The sequence below is a fragment of the Caloenas nicobarica genome, chromosome 4 (genome assembly GCF_036013445.1).
Source record: "Caloenas nicobarica isolate bCalNic1 chromosome 4, bCalNic1.hap1, whole genome shotgun sequence".
NCBI classification, from domain to species: domain Eukaryota; kingdom Metazoa; phylum Chordata; class Aves; order Columbiformes; family Columbidae; genus Caloenas; species Caloenas nicobarica.
Genome location: NC_088248.1, coordinates 11,769,657 through 11,785,759, shown reverse-complemented (window position 1 = coordinate 11,785,759; position 16,103 = coordinate 11,769,657). Strand labels below are relative to the sequence as shown.

The 16,103-nt window shown below is 37.2% G+C and overlaps 2 protein-coding genes across 8 annotated transcripts in view; one reads left to right on the top strand and one right to left on the bottom strand.

The window, feature by feature from the left end:
* SEC24D (SEC24 homolog D, COPII coat complex component) overlaps positions 1 to 16,103 on the top strand; it is a 215,781-nt gene that overhangs the window by 131,207 nt on the left and 68,471 nt on the right. For 5 of the 7 annotated variants that reach the window (XM_065634358.1, XM_065634356.1, XM_065634355.1 and 2 more), the window contains 2 exons: positions 11,499 to 11,627; positions 14,474 to 14,611. The gene's annotated coding sequence lies outside the window, so the exon portion shown is untranslated. Of the gene's footprint in view, positions 1 to 6,432; positions 6,648 to 11,498; positions 11,628 to 14,473; positions 14,612 to 16,103 lie in introns of those variants that run through there. The other 2 variants (XM_065634360.1, XM_065634359.1) reach the window with 2 other exon arrangements.
* SYNPO2 (synaptopodin 2) overlaps positions 1 to 16,103 on the bottom strand; it is a 72,676-nt gene that overhangs the window by 55,947 nt on the left and 626 nt on the right. The gene's annotated exons all lie outside the window — the stretch shown is intronic.

Here is a 16,103-nt window from a genome sequence, read left to right as displayed (position 1 = left end):
CATCCATAAAATGCAGCAATCCTATAGCAAGAGCACCACTATGTGTGCCTTTTAGGAGGTAAAGTATAGTAATATTTTCCTAATATTTTCAAAGAGGAAAGGGAGACAGTGTAACTTATGTAACCAGACTGTAGGCACAAGCTGGAATTTGCTTGGTACACCAGAAGTAGTCTCTCTCCTGCAAAGGGATTTTTAGAAGGTGAAATGACTGCAGGTGGCCAGAACCCCCAGGTACACATTTCCTGCAGGGGTTACTCAGAGGCTGACTCAGCAGGGACACAGCCGCATTAACTTTCTGCAACACTCTGTTTTGTCAAGAAGGAAGGGCCTTTGAAAATGAGATCACAATTTGAAGTGGTATTATTTAAGTTTGATGCACAGTTTTTAGTTTTAGCATAGATAAAATTTTATAAAAACATACTACTAAATGTCACAGACAAATACCACCACTGTTACTAACTCCATTAAGGGATGCATAGCTCACAAATGCAGTCAGCTGTGGTCTACCAGTGAGCTAGTCACATACAGTAGATGTGGGTACTTCTCCACTTCCTGAAGACAAGGAACTGAAGTGTAAAGGTGTCAGTATTTTTATAATGGAAGAACACATGTAAAAAGCTTTGTGGTTTTTGAAGACATCGTAGTTCCTGTGTATTGTAATTTTACTAAATTTCCATGTAAATGTTAGAGTCTATTAGTGGGGACAAAACCTAGGACAAAATCCTACTTCCTTAATTAGTTTAAGTCCTGCATTTTACTCCTATTGAACATTTGTATTTTGAAATCTTAAGGATCTGAAAAATTCTATAAGAGTATAATAGTTCTGAAGAACACTGTGTTACCCCAAATTACAGTCACATTCTCCCATGTAACCTTTTTAAATTCCCCCTGGACTTTGCTGAAAATGTGCTACAGTTCTTCTAGCATAGCTCCATCGCCTTCTGGAGAGTTACGCTACAGAGATATGCCCTATTCTATACAGTGTCACTGAAACAGATGTTAGAACCTGAAGCCATGATAGGCTTCTGTTCTTTTTTCTCTTCTTCCAAAATATAAGTAGTAGAAATAAGGATTAAGGATTAAGAAAGATGATTGAAAAATGCTATGGGACTAAAACAAAAAATACTTTCAAATCTTACTCAGGTGATAGAATAATAGTAAGTTTTAAAGAATTTTCTAAAAATAACGAAAGAAGCACATGTAAACTAACAGGATGATCTTGACTGTATCAAACATCTTGAAAATACAAGTGCACATAAAAGGTCTACTCATTTTAAGAATTTAATTTAATAATTCATCCCATTCAAGGAGATTAACACGTAGCTGCAAAACACCTACTTGCCATTCAGAGTATTTATCCCAACATAGTAATAGAAAGTTTTTTGACAGCCCTACTTATATTAGTTTAGAAAAGCAGCATTCATTTTCATTTTGTGTGCCTTCCGTTGTTCCAGCTTTGCTACAAGATATCCTGCATATTTTTCCCACTATAAAATGATACATCTAACTTGGTTGCACAGTTATGGCCATATGGAACCACCAAGTAACTTTAGTATTTACAAATCCAAAGCTGTGCCAGATCTTCATGACTTGGTTTTCAGAGTGAGCACTGCCTTTACTACGTAAGAAAGCAACAAAACCCAGTATCCTGTACAGAGTTGAGGCACTTTTCGTAAGTACGTCTGAAATTAAGGCATTGGCAGCTACAAAATCAAAATTCTTCATGTAGTATTTCCCTTTAGATCTATGGAAGGTGATCTGGCTCCCAACCGAGGTCAAATGCTAGCTTAAAAAGATGAGATGCAAGCAGAAAAGGAAATGGAAATCACTCTGTCTTCTCCTGTCATACGCATTGTGCTGCTTTCAAAGCTTATTCGTGGAAGGAAAAGTAATCTGAAGGAGCATCAGACAATATGACAGCATGATATTGATGAAGGATTGTTTGAAGGAGTGTCAGGAAACCTGTGGTAATGGCAAAGTCAGCCCTAATGTGTGGCGCTCTTCCAAATGCCAGGCACCAAGAGAGTAGGGGCTAGAAGGAACTTGGGAAGGCATAGCTAGAAACCGAAAACACATTTGTGTGGATCGCTTCTGTGATTTTGTATCTTTTTGCTGAGCAAATGCTTCCTTATGGTTCATATTATTTTATACATTGGAAGTTGATGGGTGGCGTAACTCCTTATCCCACGGCACTGTTTATAGCTGTCCCTTCAAGAAACCTTTACAATCAGACACAGATTTCAGCATATTGGTGACATAAGAAGTCATTTGAAAATCAACTGAAGATCAAGAGTGGCATTTTAAGCAACTGAATAGGAATATAGAAATGTATAGTGCTCTCTTTTACCAAAAGGAAAATAATTTTACTCAAATTGCCTTAGAAGACTTCTATCTTTGCTTCACCTCTCTTACTAATATAATTTTGAGGGAAAGGTCCTGTTATATGAAATGCTAGTACCTTCTCAGGTTTCTCTGGAAAGCATACTTTTTGAGGATCGCATAGTCTTTCAACAGATGTCACAGGTCAACGCCTTCATAAATTAAATTCAGTGTCAGGATCAGTGTCCAGTTTCCTTTACTATTTATTGTTTTGCCCTGAAACTTACCTTTTTCTTATTAACTTAAGCCTAATAATTAATTTAAAGAAAACACACAGCAAGAGCATTTTAATGTCACTATATCAGAGAGGATTGCTTTCTAAGTCTTTTCTTTTTGCATGGAAGAAACCAGAAATCTGCACGTTGAAGTATATCTCACCCTCTGTGTCTGAAGTAAGAAGCCTTGATGCCAGAGATTAATGTAATTTGTGAGAAGTGAAGACCAAGTTCAACTTCTCCCCACATCTCTCCCCCCATATTCCACACATGTTGCATAGGTATTTTACTCTGTGAAAATGTTTATCTGTGACTGACGCCACAGGAGTACAGCAAAGTTCTCTGCATTAAAAAGAAGAGGGGTCCAGAGATGGAAGGGTTGTTTCAATAAGGACAACCTCAGCAGATCTGACAGACACATATTTGCTTTGCAATAACCAATATTAGCTGAAGGGTGGGCTTGGGCCTGTGGCTGAGAGGCTTTTGCCTTAAATACACCTTAGGTCTCTACTCAGTCCAAGCAAAGCAGTTGTACAGATACCCTTCTGACCAGTCAGTTGCAGTTGTGGCAGGATCTGTATTTGAGATACTGGTTTAGATTGTAAGTAATTGTGTTAAAATGATGGAGAAACTAGAGGTACATAAGGCCTAAGGGAGCCAAGTGAAATAGCCAAAATGAAACCTGAGCATATGTAAACATGGTCTGGCCTGAGAGTTATCTTACAAATATAAAACTAGAGAAATGAAAAATGTTTAAGGAAGCTTTTAAATGAAACTAAACTCACTTGGGCCAATGTGTAAGTTTTGCTTTAAGTGACATATAGGTATAACATGAGATTATGTGAATCCCTAATGGAGATCACTGCTTTCCATAATACTACGAAACTATAAAAACAGAGAGGACTTTGTAGTGTATAGTTTCCTCTCCCAGCAAGAGGAAAGATATACAAGAGCCTTACAATATTAAAGGAACTGGCAATCACAAAGAAACCTATTCACACAGTGTTTTGACCACGTGCAGACCAAACATATCCAGATATTAAACTCAGTCCCACAATCTGTGGATTGCTAAAAATACCAGGCTCATTGGGAACTGTTGATGCCAGACAGTACAAGTCTCATTTGAAGGCTTACTCGTGATGATCCGATGGACACCTATTAGAGGAAGCTTTTTAGTGGGGCAAGAGGCACTGCATAGGACTGAGGAAATATGTAACTCCTATAGCTATGACCATCAGGCTGTGTGCATGAAACAATTAATATTTTCCAGCCTTTAAAAAAAGGTTTGGGTCTAGAGCAGTAAAAGGTTTTAGGGAAAGATTTGGTTTGGCTCTCATTTTAGGTGAGCTCAATTGCTGTGCTGTTACTTAGAATACCTGAAAATAAAATGTTTTTTTATAAGAGGAAGGGTTCCTTCCCACCCTTTTCAGTTTCAGCTAAGATTGCGCTAAAACATGGTCCTGTTGCTGCCTCTCTATTTTTATCCCAGGATGCAGCAGCTGATGAACCATGCCAAGGTTTAATTCTTCAGAGCTGGATAATGCAGAAATCCAGAAGGCCTGAGTTCAAACCTAATTTGAACAAGCCAATGAATCCTTATTTTTAGCCTGAGTCAATTAGTACCCAACATCAATTTGTGCTGATTCCCAGTCTCTGCAATTTTTCCAGGCCTCTTATGCAAATCAGGCCTGGAAGCAAACAAGGGAATGACCCAAAAGGCTGGTACGGGGCTGGACACCATTGTTCTTGGGCAAAGCATTTCAGTGCCCCATTTGTTCCTGTAGTAACGCTGCAAAAAATGAGAAGCCACAAAGAAAACTATCTCCTCAGGCTTAATTATCGTACCCTTTGTACTATTCTTGGCAGTGTAGAAAAGAGGCATTCATGGTCATCTCACTACATTCGCTGGATTGTTTTTAACTGTTCCTGTAAATATACAGGAAGAAAACTGTAACTCTGAGAGTTTGGGGAATTTTTGCTTTTGTAGAGTGACAAGAGGTTTTAAAGTCAAATCCTTTTTGTAGTCACAAATTGTGCCATGATTTCAGAAATCTTTTGGTAAAATTACCCTGGTGATCTGGAAAATCCTTAAAAATGTAGCACATGTAGGAGCTGAATCAGGGCCTTTCAAATAAGATTCAGTCATGGAAAAATGTGTTGAATCACACCTGTTCTGATCAGCTAATTTAAAACTATTAAATTAAAAATGCAAAACTCAGGTAAACTTCCAACACTCTAGCTGTTCAAGGATGCATTGTTGGATTTGGTTTTGGTGTACTTCACAGGAGTCTGTTCTTCATCAGATTGGTAAAATAGTCTGGTTTTAGAAGAGCTAATACTACGGACTGAAGTCATGACTGAAAGTGGGGAGAAAAAGGAAAAGCAGGATAATGAGGAATTTTTAAAAATCATTTTAAAATAGCTTAAAATTTGTTTTAAATTGGAAACCAGACCTAGGAAACTTCTTACATCTCTGGGGCTCCCAGCCTTGTCTGCTCTGGCTATTGTCAGATTGGGTTGGAAGGAACTGATGTTTGATAAAATGGGCTTTTTGTACTTTGTTATTTCACTACATGTTCATAACATGGTGTGAAATGCATGCAGAAATATTCTTCTGTTTTCTCTTTAAAGGATTACAACTCTGTCTTTTGTAAGGCCTTCTGAAATATTCATTTTTAGCTAGCTTTTTAAAGATGAAAATGTGTCCTAATTATAGTGTTATGAAACCACAAATCAAACCCTAGTGCAAATTTATGGAGCCCTCTTTATGGGGATTACATTCTATTTGTATGCAGGAAATAATAAGTAGAAGTGAAGGGCAGATTTGGAATGATTAATTTGATATTATGGTTTTTATTAATTTGATATTATGTGATTCTTGACATGTTTTATGTACATATTCATCTTGAAGGCGTTAAATTTACACTTTGCATTTATTTGGTCTGGAAGGTACTGTGCTGAACAATACTTAGCAGCTTCAGTAAGAAAACATTAAGGCTGGCAACCAAACTTTCTCTGAGATGTAACTGTCTTTACATTCGCTTACCTATGATTTGGGGGATTGTGAATAAGAGCACCATCTAGTGATAATCAATAATATGTCAGTATCATGAAAAGGTGATTATTCAGTCTGGACATAAAGACACACTGCTAATTCACTTAGCAAAGGGATTTGGGGGCTTGAAAGAAAGAGCATTCCAGTTGTGATTTCCAGTTCAGTTTAATGACTGGCCTCTTCTAGATACAGACTCTAGACAATGCATCTAGAGACTGACTTTGGCTGATGGTATGGATACCATAAGATAACACTTCAACATTTTGTTTCATAAACAAATGATGTAATTTTATTGCGTATTATTGTAACAAAACCCTCCTAGTTGTGAATGGCTCATTTTATATTGATCAACATAATATACTTATTCCACTGACTGAGAATTTAGGTGAAACCATTCTAATTGCCTAGATATCAAGTTTTTTGGAAACCAAACAATTCTGAAACTTTGGGGTTTTTTGGGTGAAGGATGTCAAGCAGCTGCTCCTCTGCAAGGATCTTAGGCATTAAATACTATCATATATTAGAATTTGCTTTAAATACCCATGCTTAATGGTAGTTTTTTTTCTAATTTGAAGAATTTCATAAGCAGGTCTTACACTGTCTATTCTGCAAGCATTGTTTCAGTGTGCGGGAAGATCATTGTGAGTATATGATAATACATAAAACTATCCTTTTCAGATTACTTCCATACACATCCTTCGTAATTACATCAGTAACTTATGGCAGCTGGTCTTTGAAGTGATTTTTGTGAAACAGGAAAATGTAATTTGTGAAACAAAATGCTGATTGATCTATTCCAGCCACATCTGTTAAGCTCTTGCAGTTCAGAGATTTCTGTGATGAGAGTTCATGCAAAGCAGAAAGTTTCCTGTGTTTCTTTCAGTCCAGAGGAAGTTCACTGGAAGTGATGGGCACTATTCTAACCAAATAACAAGGTTTCAAGTCTGAGGCATCATTTGGCCACAATCTTAGGTGAATTGACTGAAAGTGATGTTTAAGTAAGTAGCTGTACTTGTGTATTTAAGTAAAAGTGCTATGGAGAAAATGCTAAGAGAAAGCAGAGCAAGAATTTCTGGCAGAGAACACAAGGATTTAGAGAGATAAAGAGAGATGATCTCTTTAGGAGCACCAGTGGTGGTGGTTGAGTAAAACTAATAAAACTCATGACGCGATTCCCCTTGATTGCAGCAAATCTTGGAAACACCTGATATTATACAGATATAGACAACCATTATAATTACTGTTGCACAATTATCCATGTAGATGCTTTTCTTCTGGAAGAAAAGCAGTTTTTTGCAGGACCCTTAGAGCCTTTCCAAAGTGATGTCAGTTGAACTGTTGAAGACACATCTACAACAACGTGGGTATGCCAGCACAAGGGGTTACTGTCTGACTTGTCCAGCCGCAGCTGTGCCTGCTGAAAAGGTCACCACACACAGCAGCTTGGCATCCTCTCTCTTTCCTTCTCCCTGTCCTAAGCTGGAGGCTTCTATACTTCAAATCTGATAGATGAGCTGCTCATATGATGGTTCCCTGAGCTCTCAGGCAAAATGAGATGAGTTAGCAAAGCTCTGGTATCTAAATTGTTTAAGATATACCTGTTCATTGCAACCAACACAAGCCTGTCTATTTGCAGTTGAGGCAAGCAAGAGGTTAGTTACAAGTAGTCTTTTCAACCAGTAAACACTTGCAACTGCAAGATATGTCCACGGTTTAAATTTTCTCCTTAGCTTACACTGATACAGTATCAGTTTTTTAATAAATGGCCTCTAGTTTCTAGTAATGTCAGTCTAGTACCTATTATTAACAATCATTTCACTTTTTTACAAATATGCAAACTGAAATGTCTTCAACTCAAATGAGTATCTTTGTCCTTACGAAGACTCCAAGACAGCCTGGAAATTAATATACAATTATCAAATAACTTGAAAAGAAATTACATTATTTAACAGTGTTACTGGAATATGCAGAAGTCTAAGGGTTTTTGTTCCTTTGAAGGGAATGACTTCTGCTAGACACAGAAAATTGTAGTAAGTAGATCCCTAGCAAAATCTGCTACACCCTCCGCAATGAGGATTTTTATTCATGATATCTGCTTCTAATTAAATAACTACTCTATATTATACATACTGAGGACCAATCTTTTGCCTTTTAAAGTCAGTGGCAAAGCTCCCATTGAGTTCATGGGAAAAAATGTAACTCCTTTGTTAAGGCAGCCTTTATAGCAATTTCAACTGCTTGGTGGTTTTTTAAAACAAAGATTCAGCTTTGCTGCCATTGCCTGCAGACAACAAACAGTTCCTGATATGCCTTGTATCAGGCAGAGAGTACTATTTTAGAAACTTTATTGAAATGTGATATTGTAGCAATTTATGCCATAAGTGGCATGTTCATTGTACAGAGAACATATCAAAGGAAACCTGCAATATGGAAAACCATAGCTTATCTACTTTGTTCATAGTTTTGACTCATCACTATTGTGTCTTACAAAAACCAAAACATCCAGCTTCCTAGATGGGACCATATTTCTAAAATATACTTACAAAAAGACAAGTTTATAAAATAACGATTCTACAGTTACACAGTCCAGGATGACGTAACTCTTCTGAAGAAAAAGGTTACCCATGCATTTGATGCCCTATCCCAGATGTAGGAAGGAGATATCAAACAAAGAAGGAAACTTAAAGGATTCAAAATACAGTTTTGTGGAAGTAAAAAGAGGCCTTGTAGACAGTGTTTCCCTGCTAAACAGGAAAAGAAGATCCTGTGCTGTGCCCAGGACTGCAGCACATGATAGAGAGCTCAGGGTCTAAGCCCATTTGCTCTGGTGAGCTTAGAGCTCGGTTTTCATTATAATTTACCTTCCACATCAGCAACAAATAAAGCAGCCAGTTCTTCACTGTTCTTAGCACCCTACTGAGAGCAAGGTGCTGACGTGTTTTGAAGATACTTGGCTTTCATGCTCAACACCACGTTATATTGGCAGGTAACCAAAATATAGCACTTCGATTTTGGTGCATGCTAAAGTGTTTCAGTCTAAATGTGCACTCGTCTCATCCTAACATCCAAACTGAATATGGACTACAGATTCTAATGAAAGGAGACAGATGGGAAAAATTACAGAAAAGGAAAAAGGAATCCACTGTGTAAGTTGTGTACGTTAGGTCTGAAATTTAAAACCTTCAAGCTGATATCCAGGGGGTTTTTTACTGCCAGTTTCATTCCAGCCAATGAACAGTGCTTGTAAGTACTGACTCCAATCTAGATGTTATCATTTTTGTCCACATTTAATTCTGTGCACAGAATTGTTCCTCTTACAGTAGAAGCCATCTCTCCAAATCAGTCTCATTTTATAGAGTGCTGCTGAGCATTTAACCCATGAAATAAGGTCCCTTACAGTAATTTCTGCTCTAAATATTTCTGCTGTAAATATGAAGAACACTGAGTTCTGTATTTGGAAGAAAGTCCTTCCATGATATGCACAAATTACTAGCTGTATCCTCTCAAAAAATCCAACACAATCCTAACGGGTTTTGTAAACAACATTTCCTGTTGTGATATTTTACTGTGAACTTGGCCAAAAGTCTTACTATTACGTTCACATTCACAATAAGAATGCAATGGCAGAAAATACAGAACAATGAAATATAACAATGTCATGCAGTGTATTTTAAATGTTTCCAGTAAAGAACCTAAAAAATGAAGCAAAACTCTATACAAAGTAATTCATGTAATTTAGTAGGAGCATGCTGTTTGGGTTGTTGGGGTTTTTTTATAGCTTGTTTAGTTTAGATCAGTGTCAATTTTGTTCATTCTATTCCGTTGAAAGCTCTCCTAGCGTGAGAGTTGGAAAAGTATCTGTTGGAAACAAGTACAAATGAATACTACCATGTATCCAAAGCATGCATTTATTTGCCTAAATACTGTGGGAAGCATGCCAAAACCACCTTGGTTATGTAGTTCCTTAGATCCAACACAGGGTATACAGTCATGTGCCAGTTCAGCCAGCAGTTTTATAACAACTAGATGGGACTTCAGTACTAAACATTTCCACTGGCACAACGGCTGGAATGTAAAAGTTTGAAACTAGTAAACACAGACCCCTAACCTTTGGAAGTACATGTAAACCTTTGCTGGTAAAGCTGTATGAAATTTTTTCCTCGTAATTTTTATGTCTCTAAAGAGCAATGGCAGGTTTGGGAAACTTAATTTGTTCTTTTGTTTTGCAAAATAAATTAACCTAACCTCTGTAAAGCCCTGCTTCTTCCCAGTTTGTCAATGTAAGTTTTGTCATTTACTTAAATAGAATCTGAACTATGTCGTCTAAACATGTGCAAAAATGCTATTAAAAAGGGTCAAGGCCTGTAATGGAGTCAAAATGCTCTCCAGAAAAGACAGAAAAAAACCCGCAAATTTCTACATAACTCCTTATGTGAAAGAATATGTAAATATGCCCTACAGGGTTTTCTGAATATCAGCAAATACCAGCTGTGTCAGATGGCCTGGAGAGTGAGTTTGAGAATAAGATTTTGTCCAGGCTGCAAAAACAAACTATGTTTGGAAATGTATTAGCTAGCAAATTTAAACAAACAGTTTTAAATACAGTCCAAGTAAGGCAAGTTGTGTTTAAAATCATGTAGATTAACTCTAGACTCTTGTCCTTTGCTGCCAAAGTTCAGCTAGCATGTTTTAAACATGGCTTGCTCTGTCTACATTATCATAAAGTTGTGTTCAAATTCTGTTGAAAATGTCAATTGATACAAATGAGGAAATACCAGCAGGGTCATGTTAACTCAGCACTGAGCCTTTACACAGCATGCTGGGCAATCTTCATTTCAGATGCAGTAGTGTATAGTAAGATCTTACTTGACTATGAATTAACAAGTATATTTTCAGAAGCAGACGGCACCAAAGCACCAGCTCCAACTCCAAGATGACTTTTAATGCCATCTGGAGATGATCTCAAACACAGAACATTCTCTTACCTACATCTGACTACAAGGATGGTACTTGTAGGCCACCAATGCCGAGGCAAGCAGGGGTGCAAAAACCACTGCTTCAGCAACTGATGGTTTATAATCACCTGGGTGACTTCACACTGAAATGAGCTAGGAGCAGGGGTATAACACAGCTGTATTTATCATGTCTCAGTTAGAATGTAGTGACCAGAATCTCAGCTTTTACTAATCTAGGTTTTCTGCCTGGAAGTCTGAGCATTTGCCAATGGTGACAATGTAAGACAATGACAAGAACTTGAAAAAGTTTCCTTAAACCCAACATCTATGAAGAACGGGGTGTTTCAAAAAGATGGACCCAATTTCAAAGCAGTACATTTCACGGTGGCAACATCTTACAATTAGACAAATACTTACAAACAGTTTAATGAGTAATCAAGCGGTAATCATTTGAAACTCTATGCCCCGCCCTTTCAAGGGGTAAGAGTTTCATTCATGGGCAGTTTGTGGTTGCAGAGTAATAGTGATTTCAAATTGGGTCCATCTTTTTGAAACACCCTGTACTTTGTGGATGGGCCAATTGTGTGATAACATACCTCTCACACATGTGACAGTGGCATGCTTTGCCTTACCTCAGAACCAAAAGCATACATGTGCTAACATGACTTATCCTTTTTTTTTTCCTACTACACTAAGTGTAAAGGTCAACTTGATGAAAGCCACTTGGGGTTGTTCTGCGTGGGTCAAATGTTTCAGATAAATGCAGGGAGAAAGTCAAACTACCACAACAGAGCCCACCTCTGCATACATCCAGTACTAAGTAATCACATTCAGACATCAGCTTTTCACACTCTTGGTTCAGGTTGTTCCCAAGTCTTTGAGTTTCACTTTCAGTTTCAGGTTCCAAGGAATCCAAAATGATGAAACTGAGACTTGAATTGAAATCGAAGAGTTTTGATGGACACGTTCACAAGTCTAAAAGGACCGGAGAGCCAGTTGTCACATTCCGTTACTAAGCAAAAGGTAAAACTACTATTTTTTGCAGAAGTAGAAGTCTGTTTCAGAATTTGGCAAAACAGTCACAAACTGTAAAAGTTCTGCATGAAGCCTAGTTGAGGCCCATTGGATCTGAACCCTGAATTATCCAAGTATTTAATAGGTTTAATTAAGACTATAGTTAACATTTACAAGACAATGCGAAATTGCATGATATTTTGTGTGTTTGGACATAAGAAAATGTCTATAATAAAGCAAAAATTGTCAGAGTGCAAAATCACATTGGTAAGAGTTTCAAAAGATCCATTAAATTATTTCAAATAACTTGGCATTTTAGAGGATAGGCATCATAATTGTAGTTATGCACTGGAAAACTGACACAGTAGAAATCAAAGTAAGGGAAATGTTACTATTTTATTTTTCTAAAAATTTGGTTGAAAAAAGTTGCCAAAAAAAGTACATAAAATCTGTCAGCACTTAAAAAAATGCTGCGGTTCTCCATACGCAACAACATGTTGTTCTGCCACTAATGAATCAGGGAGAGATAAGGATGTAAGCTCTCAGACATAAAATAGAACAACATGAGCCCCTTTGAAGATATATCTCTTGCTGGGGGGTGTGGATGTAGAAATATCTCTGTACAAACTGCATACAAACCAGAGTACCTCTGGAACTGGCATGATCTGAATTCAGTAACTAGTGAGGCACCTGGTCTCAGTAACATTAGTTCCCCCCATGTCTCAAGCATGAAAACCTTCAACGCAATTGATCGCACAGATTTCTAAACATCTGTTCATTTTTTCTAAGCATCTGTTCATTTTTGCTTTTCAGACACTGATAGGAAAAAGAGGGCTGAATTTCCTTTGAAGTGCTTAGAGTTCTGTGTAATGGAACTTACCACCCTCAAATACTAGAACTGTTCAGTTAAGTTCCCAAACTTAAATTAGCAAGACTTTGACAGGCACAAACAAACTCATCAAATTGCTGTGTGGTGTAGGCAACGAGTATGCTGAGAATAATCTCTATCTCTATTGCAACCAAGTAATTTAGTAGAGTTACATCATGATTGAATTATAAATCTAAATCATCTATAGGACAACTCCATTAAATTACTTGTTGCGAAAAAGATGCTTCTTAAAGGATCTAGCTTCACTATATATAACATAGCTGTTATTAAGTATTAGTCTAAAAACACACAGGACTTCCTTTCAAATGCTAGTCCAGAAAATCATGCATCATTTTGTACATGCAGTTCTAATATATTTTAAATTAAAAATGGCAAAGAAATTTTAAAACAAAAAACCTATGACATTCATAAGAAAAAGCATTATTTCATACATCTCATAGTGGAAACAGAAAGTACATCACGTGTCACTTTGCTCTTATATATCTTGAATTCTTAGCCATCTAAGGTCAGTGTTGTACTGAGATTTCCCAACTGTCTCCTGCTTCGGGAAAGCTACAGTGCAATACTGACATGGCTCAGTGTCCTGGTGCATACACAGCACGACTGATACAACCGCTGTTTTCCTTAACTTCATGGTCCCAAGTACCATTTTTTAAAAAAAATAACATTCATTTACTAGGTATCCTTCTTAGCACAATATGTCATTTGACAGAGTATTTAAAACAATTGTGGACAAGTATATAGAACATGCACATTCTTTTTAACTGAAAATAAATTTTTACGGAGCATTTACAGCATTAGTGGACATAACAAAGTAAGTTGATATATGGAGCCAGGGTTGGGAGGAAGAGGAGTGCTAAACAGTTTGTATGCCTCTACAGAAATTGAGTCAAATGTTTTCAAAATGTACATGTTTTGACTAAGTGTTAAGAATGGACAAACAAAATTATACTTTATGATACCTTAAAAAAATCAATTTGTTCCAATCTCACATCTAACAAATTACTAAAATGTCTTGAATCTAATTTAATGGTTGTAAAATTATTTGCCAATGCAAATTTCCTATTTTACGTGCTGGTGAGAAAAAATACTGAGATATTTCTTGGGAAGGCAAAAGGTTTATTTCCTTTCCTCTGTTAATACTTTGCATGATAATGGAAGACAATACTCTATACTACAGGCAAAACTCTTATTGATTTTAGTGGGAATGCTGCTTGCATATGTGCTTTAAGAGGTAGGTAACAAACAATGGAGGGGGTGTTATGTGTATATTTATTTATTTATTTATATTTATAAATGTAATAAAACAATATCTTAAAAGGCATAAGCCAAACTGGTAAAAGTTGCTTTGGGCAGTGAACTGCAGTAACTTATTTCATTGGCTTTAAAAACAGTATGTTTCCTTTATCAAAAGGGTAGATAAGTGTGAACTGGGAATTTTTATATCCTGTTTTCATGTATTATCTCATTTCCCTCCATTTCACATCCCTCTCCCCTTTAGATCAGCGCCACAACCACTGCCCTGCTCATGCCCCGGGCTGCGCTGTGCTCGGGCTGTGTTCGCAGGCAGACCAGCAGCCCCTCGGCAGCTTTCCCAGCTCCTGCGAGCTGAGGCACCACAAGCACAGATACACACTTGTGATAAAATCTCGGTTAGTGTAAATTGCCTATGACCCACTGGTTCCACGGAGCTGCACTAATATGCACCAGTGGAGAAGCTGAACCTTGAGCTGAGGAAAAAACAAAACAAAACAAAACAAAAAACCCCAAACAAAAACCGAACATAAACCAAACAAAATGAAACCATTTTTAATTGTGTTTAAGGAAACCCAACCTTTGGATTTTGGAGCCAGTAGGAAAATTACGCTGCACGAGTTGGGTAATTCTTTATTCTTTCGTATGTTACTAGTTTTAGTTTTCAAGGATAACAGAATAAAAGCTGAAAAAATCGCCTCTCCCCAAAAAGGGTCCCAGACGCTGGAGCTGCAGACCCCCCACCTTGCTGTGCCTCAACCTGAGGGTGGTGCCTGCGCTGGAGCCCCACGTCCACGCACCTCCCGGAGAGCCCGGGCTTCCCAGGGAGGACGGCGGAGCCTGGCACAGGGTGAGTCCCAGAGAAACCCGTGGCCTGTCAACTCTCAGTTTCAGCTTGTCAGCCAGACACGAGTGTCAATTTTCAAATCTCAGTGATCCTGACTAACTCATAAGCGTGGAGAAATGAATGATCTGGAACTCATAAAGCACCCAATTCACCACGCTTATAACACATATATATGCTGATATGCATGTACTCTTAAAAAGGGTATTCTCAAGTATTGTATTACGTGGCCTTTTGATTGGGTTCACTTGCAAGAAAACAAACTCATGTTTCTTTTATTTTTTTTCTAAAAATATATATCATTATTTTTCTGAATTTATATATGCTTTAGTGGTGGCTTTCCCATTAGAAGTGAGGCACAACTTTTACTGCGTATCTACTTCTCAAGCCCCAAATTTTAGTGATAGAACAGAGCCTAGACTTAGGTGCCGCTGTCTAGGATGTGAATACGGAGGAAAGAAAAAAAAAAAGGTATAGCTCATTTTTTATCCAAAGAAACTAAAGTTTAATCAGAATCTTGTGTTCAAACTACCGCGCTTTGTACTTTTGGTTTTACATAAGCAAGGCTACTTGCCTTTTACCGTTACTTATAATTTTGTAGGTTCTAGCTACAAGTTTTCACTAGATGGCAGGATTCCACTGTCATCTATTCTCAGAGGCTTTACTCGCAAAGCAACAGTTGCCTATCGGTAGGAAAAAAATCATGTTCAAGTTTTGCAAAATACAAAAACAAACAAAAAACTTAACAGTAATGAGAAAAAATATACATACACTAATAAATCATAGCTCTGCTGAATATGATTGATATTATGGGCTGGAAATCATTGAAAAGAATAGTGAAAGATGTTCTTTTCTTGACAGAGGAACTAAAAGAACCTTCTTTCGTAAAATGAGGTAGACTCACTGTTTCTGCTTTTTGTGAAAAAGTTAACTGATCCAGTAAATTAAATTGAACTAATTAATAAATATATCAACAGCTTAAGAAAGTTAGAGCTTAAATAGCTAAACTACTCAGCTAAAATACTATCTCAAAGTACAAAAAACTTAATACTCAGTGTACTGGGTTACCAAGATACTAAAAGTTGATAAGACACGTTTTAATCTCTCTCCCCCAATTTAACAAGGCAGAATTCATTGTATGATGATCAGTTCCAGTATAATTTCAGCCAGTGGTATTTTGCTGAACTCGGAGCCCTGAACAAAGTTTGTCCCTTTAATCTAGGAGAACAGAATGCAGCCCCATACAGTTACATAAGCCTTAATAACCATGACAAATCTTCATTGTTGCAATGGAGTGAGCACTGATTTTTAACAAAACTACTTTAAAAACTACTATTTTTGCAACCTGGGGTTACCAGTTTTTGAGAGACTTATTTTTTATTTATTCTGAATTTCTACTGTCTGTTTCACTCTCATTTTATTCATTAAGATATTTTATGAAGTGTTCTGTAATTTTCAGTGTTGCTCGTAAAATATAAGGGGGAATGTTTGGCATCTA